Here is a 15,197-nt window from a genome sequence, read left to right as displayed (position 1 = left end):
CGAGAAACATTGTGCTGAGCTGATGGAGCAGGTGCCGTAGGCGGAATAACACGAATACGAGTGGGTGGAATAGGTGGGGTAGCACGTATGGGAGTGGGTGCAACAAGTGGTGCAGAGCGGACAGGAGTGGGTGCAACAAGTGGTGCAGAGCGGACGGGAGTGGGTGCAATAGCCTGGTTAAATTCCTCTGTGGTAGGCAGACGACGAGCAGAGGCGAGTATGGTAGGTGAGTGAGAGGCTGTGGATGACACAAAAGTCAGTGGTGGAGCAGTGTGCAGGAGTTCCCTCCTGTTAGCAGCACAGACATGAACTGAGTCCATGCGTGCAGCTACGAGGTCATCTACCATGCAGTCGAATGCTTCCTCCAGGGCTCGGAGGTACTCGACAAGCATCTCAAAGGCTTCGTCTCGCTCTCCTCTGGGCAAGAGAAAGAGTAGTGACAGGTGTAAGGCACATGGCATGGAAGGTAGCGGTAGCGACGGGTCTTCATTGCAGGAAGAACATCCCGAAGACGGGCTATCGTCTCGCGGGCAGCCATCTGCATAGCATGCCTTTCTGTAGGCATGGCTCTCCCCACGAATCGGAGACGGCGTACTTCAGCATGGCCTCCCCTGAATTGCACCGCGGCCTGGTGCATAGTCAGACTGTCGTTGATCTTGTGTGGATAAAGCGTGAAGACTGGGCGCACGGATGGCCCCCATCGCGACCTGAACGATGAAGGAGAGGAGTTTGACGAACCCCTCAGGCACATTGGCGAACATCTGAGACTCGCAGTCGTTGCCGGCCATCTACAAAAGTAGGCAAAAATTCTGAGTGGTCAGATCATAAATTTTATGCTGACTGTCAAAAAATGACTACATTTGTAAAACCATGAATAACTCTATCATGCTAATAACCAATTAGCAATCGCACCTAGTGGCTTCCTACAGTCAGCCTGGCTCTGGTTACCAAGTCTGTCACGACCGGTTTTTCAATAAAAATATTTATTGAGAAAACCAATCTTTAAATCCCAGTATAGGGAAAAGTCATCCTTTCTGGTAGACAAAGCTTGATAAACAGAGAACCAGTAGCATCAAATATATTACAGGGTTGAGGTGAGGTTGCTCAACCATTTATTACAGACTCGCCAATATATTACATATGGGCGGTTATGACACAGGGGTGGGGTGGCATGCTACTAGCTCGAGGAAAAGTGGTGGTGGATAACTTGACTTCTACTGGCAGTACATCGAGCGTCGAGGTGAGGCTCGATGAATTTATTCGGGGTTGCGGAAGCGGATAATACAATGACCAAGACAGGATCGCACGGGACTGACTGGGACTCCTCTAGGCGTCGGACTCTCTATCAAACTCTTCATCCATGAGATCGCCTTCATCAGCATCTGGCCAAATCAACAAGCCAGGTGAGTACTTGAAAGTACTCGCAAGACAGTTCGGACAAAAGATATAATCAATGAATGCATGAATGCGTCAAGAACAAAGTATGATACTCAAATAACAACGGTAATATTGCAGAATTTGATGTATAAAAATTTAATAACTGAAAACCGATCGGGTGTCTGGAGCGACGCCTCGAAAGGTAAATAAATAAAAATGCATGCCGCAGTCGGGCGTCTTAGCGACACCACATAAAGGGCTTTAAAAGAAATGCCACAGTTGGACGTCTGAGCGACATCACAGACAGGGCTTTAAAAGAAATACCACAGTCGGACGTCTGAGCGACATCACAGACAAGGTTTTAACAAAAGCAAATAACAGGTATGCCACCGTCGGACGTTTGAGCAACATCACAGACAGGGCTTTATAATAAATGTAAATAACGAGATTAGTCCATCCACAAGAATAATCTTTTAACCAGATTTATTACACATAAATCCCACCGGAGTTTTTGTCACTGAGGCTGAATACCTGACAAGATAAGATAATTATAGTACTTGAACAAAGTACAAGATAATTGAAAGATTGAGACTCTGCAGAGTTTGGAAGAACTGAACACAGCCAACGGATTTCCGTAGTCACGAAGGACTAGTTCCGTTTACGGTATTTCAGTAGAAACACATTTAACTAGTACACACCCATTTCACCTCACGTTGCCAGGAATCACCCTGGCCAACGTCCAAGAAAAACTTTGAGACGGGGAGGCCACAACCTCGAATAGCATGGGATCAAATTTCTATACGCGCGCTCTAAGGGGTGCCCCCTCTCGGTCCCAACCGGAAACACCCATGCCCCCTGACCGGATGACGGGCTTTAATCCAGGGCCATGGAACCCTCATCCCGGCCTCTCCACTTGGTGTGTACCAGGAAAACGATTTGCAACTTACTATGCCATATTCCTTTCGGAAAACATGTGACAGTATAGGATGGAATGAATGGGAATGTGAATTGTGTCATGACGACACGGAAGTCAAATAATCTGGCATAAAACTGGCATGTCACAACACTGCCATCTTACCCATCCACATACCAACACATGGCTTTTGCAAATATGTATCCAACAACATAATGCTTTCCGAAACCTATTTTCCGATTATGTGCATGAGATATATCATGCAAGGAGATGTTCATAAACATGCCATGACTATACTAAAATGCAAACATGCAACAACACTCATCATATCAAGAGTTCAAACATGCTTGCCTGGTTCGGAGTAGTCGGAGTCTAACTGGGCGAAGTTTGCAGCTCCGTCACCTCCTCCGGTATCTACGGTATAAAGAAAATACGTACGCAACGTAAATACCGTGAGTGTGCAGAAAAGTGTTCCAAATATTTTTCAAATAAATATGATAAAAAACTAGACAAAAATCTAAGGAGAACAGAAAAAGAATTAATTAAAAATACTTTTCCTGATCAAAAGTTATAAGAGTTTTGGTCCAAGGACCCATCTGTAATGAAACAGAAAACTTCCAGGGGGCTATGCAGAAGAATCCAGAAAAACGGTTCAGAGAGGAGGCGTATTTGCCAGAGTACGCCTTCTGCAAACGATTTAAAAAAAACAAAAGAGAGGCTGACGGGCGGGTCCCACCCGTCAGGTTTGAAAGTTCAAACAGGGGAGTCGGGGCTCGTCGGCGCCCGAGAGCCGCGGTGGTCGCCGGCGGCGATCCACGGCAAGGCAGGGAGATCGGAGTGTACCTCCGTGATCAGGGCGCCATTCCGCGTCTGTGGGAGGTGGTGGTGGTCGCCGGCGAGTACCACGTCGGCGGCGATGCTTGCTCCGGCGGACGGTGATTCGGGTGGTCGTGGATCTCGCCGGAGAGAGCTGCGGAGGTGGAATTGGTGAGGGGGTTAGACTCACGATAGTATGAGGAGGTATCCGACGAGGATAGGGCGCCGGAGATGGCCTTACCAGAGTGAATCACGGTGGGGGACGAGGCGGAACGGAGTGGCCGGAGTCGGGGAAGGAGAGCTCCTCGTGGCTCGTTCAGTGGCTGTGCGGGGTCTATGTGGTAGAGGAGGTGTGCCGCGGGCGAGAGCAGGCTCGGGGTGCTATATATAGCCGCCCCGAGGCGGTTGCCGAGAACGGGGTTCTCCGGCAAGGTGATTACGGCGGCGCTGCGGTTGTACGGGAGGTTTCAGAGGCTGAACGTCGTCGTGGGTGCTCCATGGTTCCATTTTGGTGCTAACCGCATCGGGATTTGGGGTTTTAGGGGGAGCTTGATGGAACGGGGCGGCGCGGGCCCGTCGGCGGCAGGGAGCACGCTCTGCGCGTGCCGCGCCACGGCGACGGTGCTGCATGTGTGCGCTGGCAAGGAGGTGGCCACGCGGAGCCACCAGGACGCTTGGGCGGCGCCGAACGGTGTTGTGCCGCCGTTCTGCTTCCTGTCGACCGCTACGGTGCTACGGCCGCCGCAAGACACGCCGGCACAGGCGGGCCAGGGTGCCACCGATGACAGGAAGGCGCCAAGTGCGCGTGTGAGGCTCCGGACAAGCAAGCCTGGCCGTGAGCTACGTGCCAAGCGCACTGTGAGCTCGTGACTGAAGTTACTGACGAAGATCGACACCGTACTTCTGAATTTAACTGAATATGACTAGAACAGTGCATGCAAGGTGTTCGACAGAATGATCCAGGTATGTAGGGATTTTTCCTTGAGATGGTTTTTGGTGGAGGGGCCTCTCATTGCATATAGAGGCTGCCTGAATATTTGTGGAATTTTTGGAGAGGTGTAGATATGAATTTCACCAAATTTGGCAAATCTGGTCCAAACTTGCAGTGAGTGAAATTTGAAATATTTGAACAGGAGAAGAGTGGATCAAGATGGTTCTGGGTTGTGGGTACAAAGGACTACCCAAGGGTGTTGAGTTGAGGTCAAAAATCAAAAGCATTTGGGCACTTGCTTTGCAATCCACCTAGGCTCAAAAGAAAAGACAGAGTTATTTTGGGAGGAGAAATAATTGGAATAAAATCCAAAAATGGATTTTATTAGTTTGGACAGAATGTTAGGGTTGTACCAAAGTGGGAGGAAAGGTTTTTGGAAAATTTCACCATAGGAAGCATGGTGAAATTTTTGAAGGGAAAACCAAATAAAAGCCCAAAACTTAAAAGGGTTTTTATTTTAAAAGAAACCAAATCCAAGAAAAGGATTTTTGAGAGGGCAAACTTAGAAGATGGTTTTTAGGAAGGGTTTAAATGACCTTCTTTCAAACCAAGCAAGGGTTCTTTCTGAAAACAAAATCACAAAATTTTTGGAGTGTCACACCTTCCTTTTGACAACATCATCGGGAATACCTGCAAGCTTAAATATTCCACAAACTTCATCCACAAAGATAAGGTGTAAATCGGGATGCAATGTTCCGTCTCCTGCAAAAGGATTAGCTAGCAGTTTTTCTATCATACCCGAAGGAATCTCAAAGTGAATATTTTCATAAAGTTCAGTAGGTTGAGGAGCATCTATTTGCTCTTCTGGTTGGGGTGAAGATACCCCAAACAAGCCCCTCAAAGGATTAGTTTCCATAGTGACAAGTAACAGAAAATTTTAGCACACTATATAAATGTTTCCTTACCAAGTTCCACTCACCAAAAGGCGCCAGAAAAGAGTCTTGATGACCCACATGTATAGGGGATCTATCATAGTCCTTTCGATAAGTAAGAGTGTCGAACCCAACGAGGAGCAGAAGGAAATGATAAGCGATTTTCAGTAAGGTTTTCTCTGCAAGCACTGAAATAGTAGGTGATAGATAGTTTTGTGATAAGATAAATAGTAACAAGCAAAAAGTAAATAAAGTAAATAAAGTGCAGCAAGGTGGCCCAATCCTTTATGTAGCAAAGGATAAGCCTGGACAAATTCTAATAATGAAGAAGGAGCTCCCGAGGACACATTGGGAATTATCGTCAAGCTAGTTTTCATCACGTTCATAAGATTCACGTTCGGTACTTTGATAATTTGATATGTGGGTGGACCGGCACTTCGGTATTGCCCTAACATGGACAAGCATCCCACATATGATTAACCCCTATTGCAAGCATCCACAACTATAAAAAGGAGTATTAAGGTAAACATAACCACAACATTAAACATATGGGTCCATATCAACCCCTAACAAAGCAACACATAAACTAGGGTTTAAGCTTCTGTCACTCTAGCAACCCATCATCTACCTATTACTTCCCTATGCCTTCCTCTAGGCCCAAATAATGGTGAAGTGTCATGTAGTCGATGTTCACATAACACCACTAGAGGAAAGACAACGTACATCTCATCAAAATATCGAACGAATACCAAATTCACATGACTACTAATAGCAAGACTTCACCCATGTCTTCAGGAACAAACGTAACTACTCACAAAGCATATTCATGTTCATAATCAGAGGAGTAATAATATGCATAAAGGATCTGAACATATGATCTTACACCAAGTAAACCAATTAGCATCAACTACAAGGAGTAATCAACACTACTAGCAACCCACAGGTACCAATTTGTGGTTTTGATACAAGATTGGATACAAGAGATGAACTAGGGTTTTGAGAGGAGATGGTGCTGGTGAAGATGTTGATGGAGATTGACCCCCTCTCGATGAGAGGATCGTTGGTGATGACGTTGGTGATGATTTCCCCCTCCCGGAGGGAAGTGTCCCCGGAAGAATAGCTCCGCCAGAGCCCTAGATTGATTCCGCCAAGGTTCCGCCTCGTGGTGGCGGAGTTTCGTCCCGTAAGCTTGCCCACAATTTTTTCCAGGACAAAACCCTCCATATAGCAGAAGATGGATGCCGGAAGCCCACCAGGGGCCCCATGAGATAGGGGTCGCGCCCTACAGGGGCGCCCCCGTCTTTTGTACAGGGTGTGGGCCCCCTGGCCTATTTCTTTCGCCCATAAATTCTTATTAATTCCAAAAAGTTGTTTTGTGGAGTTTCAGGATTTTTGGAGTTGTGCAGAATAGGTTTCCAACGTTTGCTCCTTTTCCAGCCAGAATTCCAACTGCCGGCATTCTCTCTCTTCATGGTAAACCTTGTAAAAAAAGAGAGAATAGCCATAAGTATTGAGATATAATGTGTAATAACAGCCTATAATGGAACAAATATTGATATAAAAGCATGATGCAAAATGGACGTATCAGCCCCACAGTGGCTGGCTCCTTCTCCTTTCTCCTTCCTTTCTCCCACGCGCGCAGTAGCTCCTCCTCTCTGTTCTTTCTTTCTCATATTTCTTGCAAGAAATGCCTCCAATTTCTACACCAAAATGAGCCGGGTTTTTTGCGGATTTAGCAACGTGAATGGGTTCTACGTAGTTAGGGGAGCCAAGGGAGACCTTGATCTACTGATGGGGTAGCTCGTGGTGGTCGTGGTGAGCATTTTGTTGGAGCTTTTTTTAGCACACTAGTGGACGTGGAGGTGGTGGTGAAGCTGGGGCAGTATGGTGGAGGTGGTGGAGGTGAAGCTCCGGTAGTTTGGTGGAGTTTCCGGCTCCGGTTCCGGTGATTGAAGTTCGTCGCTCGCTCGCACGCCTCAAGGGTATATTTCAATACTCATTTTATTTTTAGTAGTTGGTCTGGTAGTATTCGATAATATGTTTTGTTGTGAAATAAATTAGGTGTGTGATTATTGTTATTTGCTTCGGTAGTATCCGTAAATATATTTAGATGTCAACTATTTAGTTGTGTGAAAATTTGAAGTTGCTCCGGTAATATTCTGTACTATATGTGGATGTCAAATATTTAGGTGTGTCAGTATTTGGAGTTGCTCCGGTAATATCCGTAATATATGTAGATGTCAAATATTTAAATCTGTCAATATTTGTTGTTGCTCCGGCAAATATTCGTAATATATTTGTAGGTCTATGAATATTTTTAGTTGCTCTGTTAATATTTTGTAATACATGTCAAATATTTAGTAGTGCGGATATGTTAAGTTGTTGCTTAATACTTGTCTGTCGTTGTTGAAAAAAAAATTAGGTGAGCTGAGATGTCTGATGTAGTGAAGTTCATATTTTACTACGGTCCTGTTACTGTCCAAACAATTGAGATAGGGGCTGATCTGAGTGAATTTAGTCACATGGAGGTGCTAATGAGTGCACCTCAAACATGGTCTATCAGTTAGTTGAAAGAATGGATTACAACAAGTTTAGGGCTTGATACTGAAACACACACCGTCGGTGTTCATGCATTGTGAACACGGTCAAGTTCAATAATTTACTTTTATTTGAGGCCAATAAAGCGAGACTCTGATTGGGTGCGGTGATTACAAGGTTGTGAACACTGGGGATGCAATCCTGTTGCCTTAGTGCTTCCCGCCGTGAAGGAGGTCACTGTACATGAAGGCGAGGGTGGCTACGATCCTGGGAAGAGCAGTGTAGGGAGGTAGTTATCTATGTCAAATGCTGGAGATGATGATTACGAACCAGGACAGAGCAGTCATGTAGAAGGAGGGAATGCTGATGGTTACGAACCAGGGTAGAGTAGTCAGGTAGAAGGAGGAAATGTTGACGGTGATTAGTGGTGAGGTGGACGCTGACAAGGTAGATGGGCACATGCAGGACCAGATGAAGAAGAAGACACCGATGTTGATAGGGGTCATGCCGATGATTCTAACAAGTCGGATGAAGAAGAAAATGCAGAGGAGGTCCTGAATCCTGCATCATGGAATCATGACTTCTCATCTGCAATGATCGTGAATGATGGACATGATTCTACCCGGCAATATCACCAAAACAATATTGCGGCGGGTGCTATGTATCCCAACAAGCAAGCTCTGAAGAATTCAATAATTAATTTGGCAATGTCCATGCAAAGGGTTTTCACAGCTCAGGTATCTAGTCAGAAATACCTGATAATGGTATGTAAAAATGCAGATTGTCCCGTACTACGTCTTGAGCTTGCGTTGGTTTTCCTTGAAGAGGAAAGGGTGATGCAGCAAAGTAGCGTAAGTATTCCCCTTAGTTTTTGAGAACAAAGGTATCAATCCAGTAGGAGGCTCCTCAAAAGTCCCACACACCTACACAAACAAACAAAGAACTCGCAACCAACGCAATAAAGGGGTTGTCAATCCCTTCACGGCCACTTGCGAAAGTGAGATCTGATAGAGATAATATGATAAGATAAATATATTTTTGGTATTTTATAATATAGATGCAAAAAGTAAAGATGCAAATAAAAGTAGATTGAAAGCTTATATGATAAAAGATAGACCCGGGGGCCATAGGTTTCACTAGTGGCTTCTCTCAAGATAGCATAAATATTATGATGGGTGAACAAATTACTGTCGAGCAATTGATAGAAAAGCGAATAATTATGAGATTATCTAGGCATGATCATGTATATAGGCATCACGTCCGCGACAAGTAGACCGACTCCTGCCTGCATCTACTACTATTACCCCACACATCGACCGACTCCTGCCTGCATCTAGAGTATCAAGTCCATGAAGAACAGAGTAACACATTAACAAAGATGACATGATGTAGAGGGATAAACTCAAGCAATATGACATAAACCCCATCTTTTATCCTAAGTGGCAACAATACAATACGTGTCTTGCTGCCCCCGCTGTCACTGGGAAAGGACACCGCAAGATTGAACCCAAAGCTAAGCACTTCTCCCATTGCAAGAAAGATCAATCTAGTAGGCCAAACCAAACTGATAATTTGAAGAGACTTGCAAAGAAAACCAATCACACATGAAAGAATTAAGAGAAGATTCAGTTATTTCTCATAGATAAACTTGATCATAAACCCACAATTCATCGGATCACGACAAACACACCGCAAAAAGAGTTTACATCGAATAGATCTCGACAAGAGAGGGGGAGAACATTGTATTGAGATCCAAAAAGAGAGAAGAAGCCATCTAGTTAATAACTATGGACCCGAAGGTCTATGGCAAACTACTCACAACTCATCGGAGGGGCTATGGTGTTGATGTAGAAGCCCTCCGTGGTTGATTCCCCCTCCGGCAGAGCGTCGACGAAGGCTCCAAGATGGGATCTCGCGGATACAGAAGGTTACGGTGGTGGAAATTGTGTTTCGTTGGCTCCCTGGATGTTTTCGGGGTATGTAGGTATATATGGGAGGAAGAAGTACGTTGGTGGCCGCCCGAGGGGCCCACAAGATAGGGGGGCGCCCAGAGGGGGTGGGCGCGCCCTCCTATCTCGTGGCTGCCTCGGCTGCTTCTTGGCTTGCACTCCAAGTCCTCTGGATCACGTTTGTTCCAAAAATCACTCTCCCAAAGGTTTCATTCCGTTTGGACTCCGTTTGATATTCCTTGTCTTCGAAATACTGAAATAGGCAAAAAAACAGCAATACGGGCTGGGCAATCAAAAATGATATAAATGTGTAAAATAAAGCCCATAAACATCCGAAAGGGGTAATATAATAGCATGGAACAATCAAAAATTATAGATACGTTGGAGACGTATCAAGCATCCCCAAGCTTAATTCCTGCTCGTCCTCGAGTAGGTATGATAAAAACAGAATTTTTGATGTGGAATGCTACCTAGCATAATTCTCAATGTAATTTTCTTTATTGTGGCATGAATGTTCAGATCCAAATGATTCAAGATAAAAGCTTATAAAACATAAAAATAATAATGCTTCGAAGCATACTAACAAATAATCATGTCCTATCAAAATAACATAGCCAAAGAAAGCTTATCCCTACAAAATCATATAGTTAGGCCATGCTTCATTTTCATTACACAAAATACTCCCATCATGCACAACCCCGATTTCAGCCAAGCAATTGGTTCATACTTTTTAACGCGCTTCAGCTTTTTCAACTCTTACGCAATACATGAGCGCAAGCCATGGACATAGCAGTATGGTGGTATAAGGTGGTGGTTGTGAGGACAAAAAGAGGGAGAAGATAGTCTCACATCAACTAGGCATATCAACGGGCTATGGAGATGCCCATCAATAGATATCAATGTGAGTGAGTAGGGATTGCCAGGCAACGGATGCACTAGAGCTATAAATATATGAAATCTCAACAAAAGAAACTAAGTGGGTGTGCACCCAACTTGCTTGCTCACGAAGACCTAGGGCATTTTGAGGAAGACCATCATTGGAATATACAAGGCAAGTTCTATAATGAAAAATTCCCACTTAGTATATGAAAGTAACAACATAGGAGACTCTCTATGAAGATCATGGTTCTACTTTGAAGCATAAGTGTGGAAAAAGAGATAGTAGCATTGTCCCTTCTCTCTTTTTCTCTCATTTTATTTTATTTCATTTTCTTTTTTTCTTTTTTTCTTTCTCTTTGGCCTTTTTCTTTTTCTTTTTGGCCTTTCTTTTTTTCTTTTTTTTTCTTTTTGTAAAGTCCGAAGTCTCATCCCAACTTGTGGGGGAATCATAGTCTTCATCATCTGTTCCTCACTGAGACAATGCTCTAATAATGAAGCTCATCACACTTTTATTGATTTACAACTCAAGAATTACAACTCAAAGCTAGAACAAGATATGACTCTATATGAATGCCTCCGACGGTGTACTGGGATATGCAATGAATCAAGAGCGACATGTATGAAAATTATGAAGGTGGCCTTGCCACAAATACGATGTCAACTACATGATCATGCAAAGAGCAATATGACAATGATGGAACGTGTCATAATAAATGGAACGGTGGAAAGTTGCATGGCAATATATCTCGGAATGGCTATGGAAATGCCATAATAGGTAGGTATGGTGGCTGTTTTGAGGAAGGTAAATAATGGGTGCATGATACCGGCGAAAGTTGCGTGGCATAATAGAGGCTAGCAAAGTGGAAGGATGAGTGTGCGTATATCCATGGACTCACATTAGTCATAAAGAACTCATATACTTATTGCAACAGTCTACTTGCCCTCGAAGCAAAGTACTACTACGCATGCTCCTAGGGGAAGGGTTGTTAGGAGTTAACCATTGTGCGATCCCGACCTCCACTCATAAGGAAGACAATCAAAAGAGCACCTCATGCAACAAATTTGTCACACAACTTTTACCATACGTGCATGCTACGGGACTTGCCAACTTCAACACAAGTATTTCTCAATTTCATAATTACCTACTAGCATGACCCTAACATTACTACCTTTATATCTCAAAACAATTATCAAGCATCAAATTGATCATAGCATCCAATTCACTTCCTATGATAGTTTTTATTATACCCAACTTGGATGCTCATCATTCTAGGACCAAATTTGTAACCATAGCAAATACCATGCTGTTCTAAAAGACTCTCAAAATAATATAAGTGACACATGAGAGAATAGCAATTTCTTCAAAATTAAGCCACCGCCGTGCTCTAAAAGATATAAGTGAAGCACTAGAGCAAAAACTATCAAGCTCAAAAGATATAAGTGAAGCACATAGAGTATTCTAGCAAATTCTAATCAAGCGGGATTCTCCCAAAAGGTGTGTACAGCAAGGATGATTGTGGTCAACTAAAAATCAAAGACTAATATAATACACGACGCTCCAAGCAAAACACATATCATGTGGTGAATAAAAATATAGCTCCAAGTAAAGTTACCAATGAACGAAGACGAAAGAGGGGATGCCTTCCCGGGGCATACCCAAGCTTAGGCTTTTGGATATCCTTGAATATCTTGGGGTGCCATGGGCATCCCCAAGCTTAGGCTCTTGCCACTCCTTATTCCATAGTCCATCAAAGCCTTACCCAAAACTTGAAAACTTCACAACACAAAACTCAATAGGAAATCTTATAAGCTCCGTTAGTGAAAGAAAACAAAACCACCACATAAGGTACTGTAATGAACTCATTATTTATTTATTCTGGTGTTAAACCTACTATATTACAACTTCTCTATGGTTTATAAACTATTTTACTAGCCATAGATGCATCAAAATAAGCAAACAACACACAAAAAACAGAATCTGTCAAAAACAGAACAGTCTGTGGAAATCTGTAACTAATGCAAACTTATGGAACTCTAAAAATCCTACCAAAATAGGAAGTCCTCTACAATTTATCTATTGATCAGCAGAAAAAATAATAAATGCAAACACTCGTTTCTGTGATTTAATAAAACTAAATCCGTGCGCGCAAAGTTTCTGTTTTTCAGCAGAATCAAATCAACTATCATCATAGGTTATCCTATAGGTTCTACTTGGCACAAACACTAATTAAAAGATGAAAACACATCTAAACAGAAGGTAGATGCAAAATTTATTACTAAACAGGAACAAAAAACACAAATAAAATAGGGTTGCCTCCCAACTAGCGCTATCGTTTAACGCCCCTAGCTAGGCATAAAAGCGAAGATAGATCTAAGTAGTGCCATCTTTGGCACTAAATTCATAAGTAGCCCACATGATAGATTCATAAGGTAATTTGACTTTCTTTCTTGGAAAGTGCTCCATGCCTTTCCTTAGTGGAAATTGGAATCTAATATTCCCTTCCTTCATATCAATAATCGCACCAATCGTTCTAAGGAAAGGTCTACCAAGAATAATAGGGTAAGAAAGATTGCAATCTATATTAAGAACGATAAAATCTACGGGCACCAAATTTCTATTCGCAATAATGAGAACATCATTGATCCTTCCCATTGGCTTTTTAATTGTGGAATCCGCAAGGTGCAAATTTAAAGAGCAATCATCAAGATCATGGAAACCTAGAATATCACATAAAGTTTTCGGAATCGTGAAAACACTAGCACCCAAATCACACAAAGCAAAACACTCATGATCTTTAATTCTAATCTTTATAGTAGGTTCCCACTCATCATTAAGTTTTCTAGGTATAGAAACTTCCAAATTAAGTTTTTCATCATAAGATTGCAACAAGGCATCAACAATATGTTTGGTAAAAGCTTTATTTTGACTATAAGCATGAGGAGAATTAACAACGGATTGCAACAAGGCATCAACAATATGTTTGGTAAAAGCTTTATTTTGACTATAAGCATGAGGAGAATTAACAACGGATTGCAACAAGGAAATACAATCTTCTAAAGAACAATTATCATAATCAAATTCCTTGAAATCCGAGTTAGTGGGTTCAATGCTATTTAAAGTCATGACCTCTCCGATCCCACTTTTACCAAATTTAGCATCAAGATCTAAAAACTCCGAATTCTTGGGACGCCTTCTAACTAAAGTTGACTCATCTCCAATCCCATTATTATCAAAATTAATATTGCAAAACAAATATCTAATAGGAGACACATCAATAACTTTAAGATCTTCATCATTATTTTCATTGAAACTAGAAGAACATGCCTTTACAAAGCAATCTTTCTTAGCACACAATCTAGCGGTTCTTTCCTTGCACTCATCAATGGAAATTCTCATTGCTTTGAGAGACTCATTGATATCATGCTTAGGAGGAGAAGATCTAATTTTAAGAGAATCAACAGCAAGCGAAAGTCTATCAACGTTCCTAGCCAAATCATCAACTTTAAACAATTTTTCTTCAAGCAAAGCATTAAAATTCTTTTGAGAAATCATAAATTCTTTCACACTATTCTCAAAATCAGAGGGCATATTATTAAAATTACCATAAGAATTATTGTAGGAATTTCCATAATTATTAGAGGAATTACTAGGGAACGGTCTAGAATTAAAGTTTCCTCTATAAGCGTTGTTTCCAAAACTATTCCTACCAAAAAAATTCACATCCATAGATTCATTATTATTCTCAATCAAAGTAGACAAAGGCATATCATTGGGATCAAGAGGAGTATTTTTAGTAGCAAACAACTTCATAAGTTCATCCATCTTTCCACTCAAAACATTGATTTCTTCTATAGCATGCACTTTTTTTACTAGAAGATCTTTCGTTGTGCCATTGAGAATAATTAGCCATAATATTATCAAGAAGTTTTGTAGCATCTCCTAACGTGATTTCCATAAACGTGCCTCCCGCGGCCGAATCTAAAAGATTTTCTAGAAGCAAAGTTCAAACCGGCATAAAATTTTTGTATGATCATCCATAAATTCAAACCATGAGTAGGGCAATGGCGAATCATCAATTTCATTCTTTCCCAAGATTGGGCAGCATGCTCATGATCAAGTTGTTTAAAATTCATAATATCGTTCCTAAGAGTGATGATCTTAGTGGGGGAAAATACTTAGAGATAAAAGCATCTTTGCACTTGTTCCAAGAATCAATACTATTTTTAGGCAAATACGAAAACCAAACTTTAGCACGATCTCTAAGTGAAAATGGAAATAACTTCAATTTAACAATATCATTATCCGTATCTTTCTTCTTTTGCATATCACACAAATCAACAAAGTTGTTTAGATGAGTAGCGGCATCTTCACTAGGAAGGCCGGCGAATTGATCTTTCATAACAAGATTCAGCAAAGCAGTATTGATTTCACAAGACTCAACATCATTAAGAGGAGCAATCGGAGTACTAAGGAAATCATTATTATTGGTATTGGAGAAATCACACAATTTGGTATTATCTTGCGCCATGGCAGCAAGTAATCCAACACACAAGCAAACAGAAAAAGGCAAGCGGAAAAGAGATGAGAAGATTGGGAAAGAGAGGAAAAATAAAATGGCAAGGGTGAAGTGGGGGAGAGGAAAACGAGAGGCAAATGGCAAAAATGTAAATGCGAGGGAGATGAGTTTGTGATGGGTACTTGGTATGTCTTGACTTGAGCGAAGACCTCCCCGGCAACGGCGCCAGAAATCCTTCTTGCTACGTCTTGAGCTTGCGTTGGTTTTCCTTGAAGAGGAAAGGTTGATGCAGCAAAGTAGCGTAAGTATTTCCCTCAATTTTTGAGAACCAATGTATCAATCCAG

Source organism: Triticum aestivum, chromosome 6B (assembly GCF_018294505.1).
Source record: "Triticum aestivum cultivar Chinese Spring chromosome 6B, IWGSC CS RefSeq v2.1, whole genome shotgun sequence".
Lineage (NCBI taxonomy): Eukaryota > Viridiplantae > Streptophyta > Magnoliopsida > Poales > Poaceae > Triticum > Triticum aestivum.
The sequence above is the reverse complement of the archived record's forward strand: the minus strand, read 5'-3'. Positions refer to the sequence as shown.